This window comes from Macaca fascicularis, chromosome 17 (assembly GCF_037993035.2).
Source record: "Macaca fascicularis isolate 582-1 chromosome 17, T2T-MFA8v1.1".
In the NCBI taxonomy this organism is placed as follows: Eukaryota; Metazoa; Chordata; class Mammalia; order Primates; family Cercopithecidae; genus Macaca; species Macaca fascicularis.
This window is the reverse complement of record NC_088391.1, coordinates 35,287,098-35,293,172: the sequence shown is the minus strand read 5'-3', so window position 1 is coordinate 35,293,172 and position 6,075 is coordinate 35,287,098. Positions and strand designations below refer to the sequence as shown.

General features: G+C 39.1%; 1 pseudogene; it reads left to right on the top strand.

Annotated features, from left to right (window-relative positions):
• Positions 1-4,630: 4,630 nt before the first annotated feature.
• LOC102122380 (hepatocyte nuclear factor 4-gamma pseudogene) lies at positions 4,631-5,861 on the top strand (annotated as a pseudogene).
• Positions 5,862-6,075: the final 214 nt, after the last annotated feature.

The window sequence follows — 6,075 nt, the reverse complement described above, 5'->3', positions numbered from 1 at the left end:
CTTTTATTCATTCTCAGCTATCAGAGCAAGAAAATAGATGTGTATAAGCTAACACATGTATATACTCATGTCTATAAACATTTCTACATGTAGACATATGTCTCTATATTAACATGATTTTTTTATGTCTTCAACTTTAATTTATTGCCACATGGATCTTTTTAAATTTCTCATCGTACTAAGCTGTAAATTTCCACACCATTGGTAAGAAACAAGCTTCCCATCATCTGTCACATCCATTTACTGTTTTCAATTCCATACATATTTTAAGTATTTCATACTGATATATATATATATATATCCGAATTGTTTACCCACACTCTCATAGGACACACTATTATCAACTATAGTACAGTGTTTATGTGAAGTTCCTTTTGTATTTGGTCTTACAGGCCTCACTCATTTTCAAGTTACTTAGGTCAGCAGCTTGTTCTCCCACGCCCGTCACTAAGGTTTTTTCATACATTTGCAATATAGTTAGATTCTATTATTACAGTCTGCATTCCTTCTTGGGATCTCTGGGTCTCCTAAATGATTTTTTAAAATTTGCACACATTATTGTTTATTTTCTGTTTAGTAAAGTTTTCGGTGTACTATTAAATACACAGTGCCAGGTATCCCCAATTATAGGACCATATACACTATTTTTATTGCCTTAAAAATCCTTATACCTCTTAATCAATCCTACTCTCATTCTCATAATCCCTGATAACTACCAATCTTTTAAGTGTATATAGATTTGCTTTTTCCACAATATCATGTAATTGAAATCAAAAAGTATGCAAGATTTTCAGACTAGCTTCTGTCCCTTAGTGATATGGTTTGACTGTGTCCCCATCCAAATCTCATCTTGAATTGTAGCTCCCATAATTCCCACATGTTGTGGGAGAGACCTGGTGGGAGACAATTAAATCATGGGGAGGGTTTCCCCCATGCTCTTCTAGTGGTAGTAAATAAGTCTCATGAGATCTGACGTTTTTATGAGATTTCCCCTTTTGCTTGGCTCTCTCATTCTCTCTTGTCTGCTGCCAGGTAAGATGTGACTTTCACCTTCCACCATGATTGTGAGGCCTCCCCAGCCACGTGGAACTGTATGTCCATTAAACCTCTTTTATAAATTACCCAGTCTCAGGTATATCTTTATCATCAGTGTGAAAACGGACTAATACAGTAAATTGGTGTCAGGAGTGGGGTGCTACTGTAAAGATACCCAAAAATATGAAAGTGACTTTGGAACTGGGTAACAGGCAGAGGCTGGAACAGTTTGGAGGGATCTGAAGAAGACGGGATAATGTGGGAAAGTTTGGAACTTCCTAGAGACTTGTGAAATTGCTTTGACCGAAATGCCGATAATGATACGGACAATGAAATCCAGGCTGAGGCAATCTCAGGTGGAGATGAGGAACTCGTTGCAGACTGAAGTAAAGTTGACTCTTGCTATGTTTTAGCAAAGGGAATGGCAACATTTTGCCCCTGCCTTAGAGATTTGTGAAACTTTGAACTTGAAGGAGATGATTTAGGGCATATGGTGGAAGAAATTTCTAACCAGGAAAGCGTTGAAGAGGTGAGTTAAGTGTTGCTAAAAACATTCAGTTTTAAAAGGGAAATGGAGGGTAAAAGTTCAGAATTTTCAGCCTGACAATATAATAGAAAAGAAAAATCCATTTTCTAAGGCGAAATTCAAGCTGGCTGCAGAAATTTTCATAAGCAACAAGGAGCCAAATGTTAATCACCAATACAATGAGAAAAATGTTTGCAGGATATGTCAGAGACTTTTCTGGCAGCTTCTCCCATGGCAGACCCAGAGGCCTAGAAGAAAAAAAAAAAAGAAAAAAAAAAGGCTTCATGGGCTGGGCCCAGGGCCCCCCTGCTCTGTGCAGTGGCTGCTTGGTGCCCTGCATTCCAGCTGCTACAGCCATGGCTAAAAGAGGGTAAGGTACAGCTTGGACCATGCCTTCAGAGGGTGCAATCCTCAAGCCTTAGCAGTCTCTATGTGGTGTGGAGCCTGTGGGTGCACAGCAGTCAAGAATTGAATTTTGGAAACTTCCATCTATATTTCAGAAGATGTATGGAAAATCCTGGATGTCCGGGCAAAATTTTGCTGCAAGGGCAGGACCATCTTGGAGAACTTCTGCTAGGGCAGTGCTGAAGGGAAATGTAAGGTTGAAGCCCCCACACAGAGTCCCTGCTGGGTCACTGCCTAGTGGAGCTGTGAGAAGAGGGCCACCATCCTCCAGACCCAAGAATGGTAAATCCACCTATAACTTGCACTGTGTGCCTGGGAAAGCCACAGACAATGCAAGCCTGAAAGGAGCCAGGAGGGGAGCCTGCAAAGCCACAGAGCACAGCTGCCCAAGACCATGGGAACCCACCTCTTGCCTGGATGTGAGACATGAAGTCAAAGGAGATCATTTTGGAGCATTAACATTTTACTGCTCCACTGGATTTCAGACTTGCATGGGGCTTTTAGCCCCTTCATTTTGGCCAATTTCTCCTATTTGGAATGGGTGTATTTATCCACTCAATGCCTGTACCTCATTGTATCTTGGAAGTGACTAACTTGCTTTTGATTTCACAGGGTCATAGGTGGAAGGGAATTGCCTTGTCTCAGGTGAGACTTTGGAGTGTGGACTTTTGAGTTTATGGTGAAATGAATTAAGATTTTAGAGGACAGTTAGGGAGGCACGATTGATTTCAAAATGTGAGGACATGAGATTTGGGAGGGGTGGGGCAGAATGATATGGTTTGGCTACCGAAATATTTTTTTAGAGATTTGTCCCTACCCAAATCTCATCTTAAATGGTAGCTCCCATAACTCCCACGTGTTGTGGGAGGGACTGAGTGGGAGATAATTGCATCATGGGGGTGTTTTCCTGCATACTGTTCTCATGGTAGTGTTAAGTCTCATGAGATCTGATGTTTTCTAAGGTGTTTCCCCTTTTGCTTGGATGTCTCATTCTTTCTTATCTTGCTGCCACCTAAGATGTGCCTTTTGCCTTCTGCCATGATTGTGTGCCTTCCTCAGCCACGTGGAACTGTGGAGTCCATTAAACATTTTTTTCTTTATAAATTACCCAGTCTTGGTTATGTCTTTATCAGCAAGGTGAAAACGGACTAACACACATAGCAATGTACATTTTCATTTCCTTTATATTTATCAAGCCATAAAAAATGTAAAGGAAATGTAGATTACTTATTTTGACCACTGAATGATATTTCATTGAATGGATATATTGGAATCTGATTATTTATTCATCTATTGTAGCTTTTAGTTACTTCAAGTTTTTTGGGATTATGAATAAAGCTTCTATAAGCATTTACGTGCAGGTTTTTGTTTGAACATAAGTTTTGAAGTTAATTTGGCTAATATCTAGGTGCACAATTACAGGATCTTATGATAAGACTATATGTAGCTTTGTAAGAAATTGCCAAACTGTCTTCCAAGATGACTGTGCCATTTGCATTCTTATCAGTAATGAAAGAGATTTCCTATTGCTTTGATTTATTCCCAGAATTTGGTATTATCATATTTTTGGGTTACATCCATCATAATAGATATGTAGTGCTATCTTATTGTTGCAGTTTTAATATGCAATTCTATCATGGCACGTGATGTGGAACAGTTTCATATACCTATTTGCCATCTGTATATATTAATTTGTGAAGTGTCTGATTAGACATTTTGTCTATTTTTCAATTGCATTATTTATTTTTTATTATTGAGTTATAAAAGTATTTTGTATATTTTTATACAAATTCTTTATATGTTTTGCAATTTTTTTTTCTACCAGGGTGTGACTAGCCTCTTAATTGTCATTACAGTGACTATCACATAGCAAAATATTTCAACTTCAATAACCCTTCACATCATCTCTTTTTCTTTCATAGACTGTGACTTCAGTTTTGTATTTAACATCACGTCAGCTAAACAAAAATCACACGTTTTTGCCTACGTTTTCTTCTGGGAGTTTACTATAGTGCTGTGTTTCACAGTTAGTTCTATGATGTACTTTGGACTATTGCTTGTGAAAGGTGTGAGATCTTTCATCTATCCCTAGGTTTACTTTTTGGCAGGTGATGTCTAATTTTTCCTGACCATTTGGTAAAATGACATTCATTTCTCTACTGGATTGCCCTTGCTTCTTTGCCAAAGATCAGTTCACTGCATTTGTGTGATTCTAGTTAAGGGCTTGCTACCATTAATCTATGTGTCTATTCCTTGCATCAAAACCATCGCATCTCGATTACAATAGATTTACAGTAATTCTAGAAATCAGGTAGTGTCAGTTCCATGCTTTTTTTTTTTTTCTTCTTTTTTCAGTTTGTTGTGAATTATTCTGGGGCTCCTGTCTTTTCATGTAAACATTTGAACCAGTTTATCAATATGTACAGGATAACTCACTTGGACTTCTACTGGAATTTTATTAAATCTGTAAATCAATTGAAAAATAATTGTCAAAGTGTGGTGTCAGATATCGCGGTTGAGGTGGATGGAAGGGACCTGCTGTAGGGAGATGAGGTGGCTGCAGGACAGTGACTGCAGCTCCAGAGCTCCGGGAGTGGGTCCGTGCAGGTACTTCTGCCCCAGAGAGGACAAATATGAATGCCCAGACTAGAGTCTCATCTGTCTATGTGCTATACGAGGATCGAGGCAACAGGAAAACACTGTGGGGCATCGAGCTGTGGTGGGTGCAAGGGCTTCTTCAGATGCAGCATATGCAAGAGTCACGTTTATTCTTGCAGGTTCTGTCGGCAATGTTTTGTTGACAAGGCCAAAAGGAATCAATGTATATACTGTCGATTAAAAAAGTGTTTTAGAGCAGAAATGAAAAAGAAGCTGTGCATAATGAATGCAATAGAACAAGCACCAGAAGAAGCACATGTGATGGCAGCGATATCCCCTCCATTAACACACTGACACAAGCTGAAGTTCTGTCTTGCCAGATCTCAGTCTCAAGCCTTGAGGCATGTACTGACATACATGTTAAAAAAAATAAAATGAAAAAAAAAATTGAAAGTGTTGATGATGTCTGTGAATTTCTGAAACAGCAGCTCTTATTCTTGGTGGAATAGGCTAAATATATTACTGCCTTCTGTCAGTTACCACTGGATGATAAGGTGGCACTGTTGAGATCTCATGCAGGGGAACACTTAACTGCCTGGAGCTATAAAGAGATCCATGATGTATAAAGATACTTTGCTTTTGGGAAACAACTATATTATTCACTGCAACAGCTGTGAAGTTGAGATTAGCAGTGTAATCAATCGGGTTCTAGATGAGCTGGTTCAACCATTTCAAGAAATCCAAAAGGCAATTGTATTTTTTGGCCCAGATGCGAAAGGGCTACACTTAAATGGGCTACACAGATCCAATAAACATTAAAAGCATGCAATTCCAAGAGTGGATGGGTTTGGAGAACTACATCAATGATCCGCAGGCAGTATGGCTCCCTGGGGAAGGTTTGGAGAGCTGTTTCTGCTGCTGCCCGCACTGCCGTGCATCATTTGGCAAATGACTGAGCAAATACAGTTTATTTATTTTGGGGATGACTTCAATTGTCCACCTACTTCAGGAAATGTTAGATGGGGCTTCCAATGGTAGTAGTCACCTCCATCATCCAATACATCCACATTTATCTCAAGATCCATTGATTGGACAAACTGTACTTTTAGGTCCCATGCACACACTGGTTCATACAGACCACATTTGAACTCCTGAAACCCCACTCCCTTCCCCACCACAAGGCTCTGGACAAGAAGATTACAGAACAACTACAAATCAAGCTTCAGTCATTTCACCAGCCTCTCTTCAAACAAAAACAATAGCGAAAGTGTGTTTATTTCTGAACAGCGCTGCATAAATGTGAAAAGCTGTTTGTCTTAAAACATCTCAAGATAGTACATTTGGCAAACTCTGATCCAAGGCTTCTTCACGGTACTGTTATAAGATGGTATCCTATTTTCTTTTTTACATGTTCGTTCTGTTTGTTGTTGCCACTCTGTGAAACTTTCACATGAAATCAATGTATATTAGAGTTTGAAGATGTTTATACAGTGTATTTGTTCTTTTTTTTT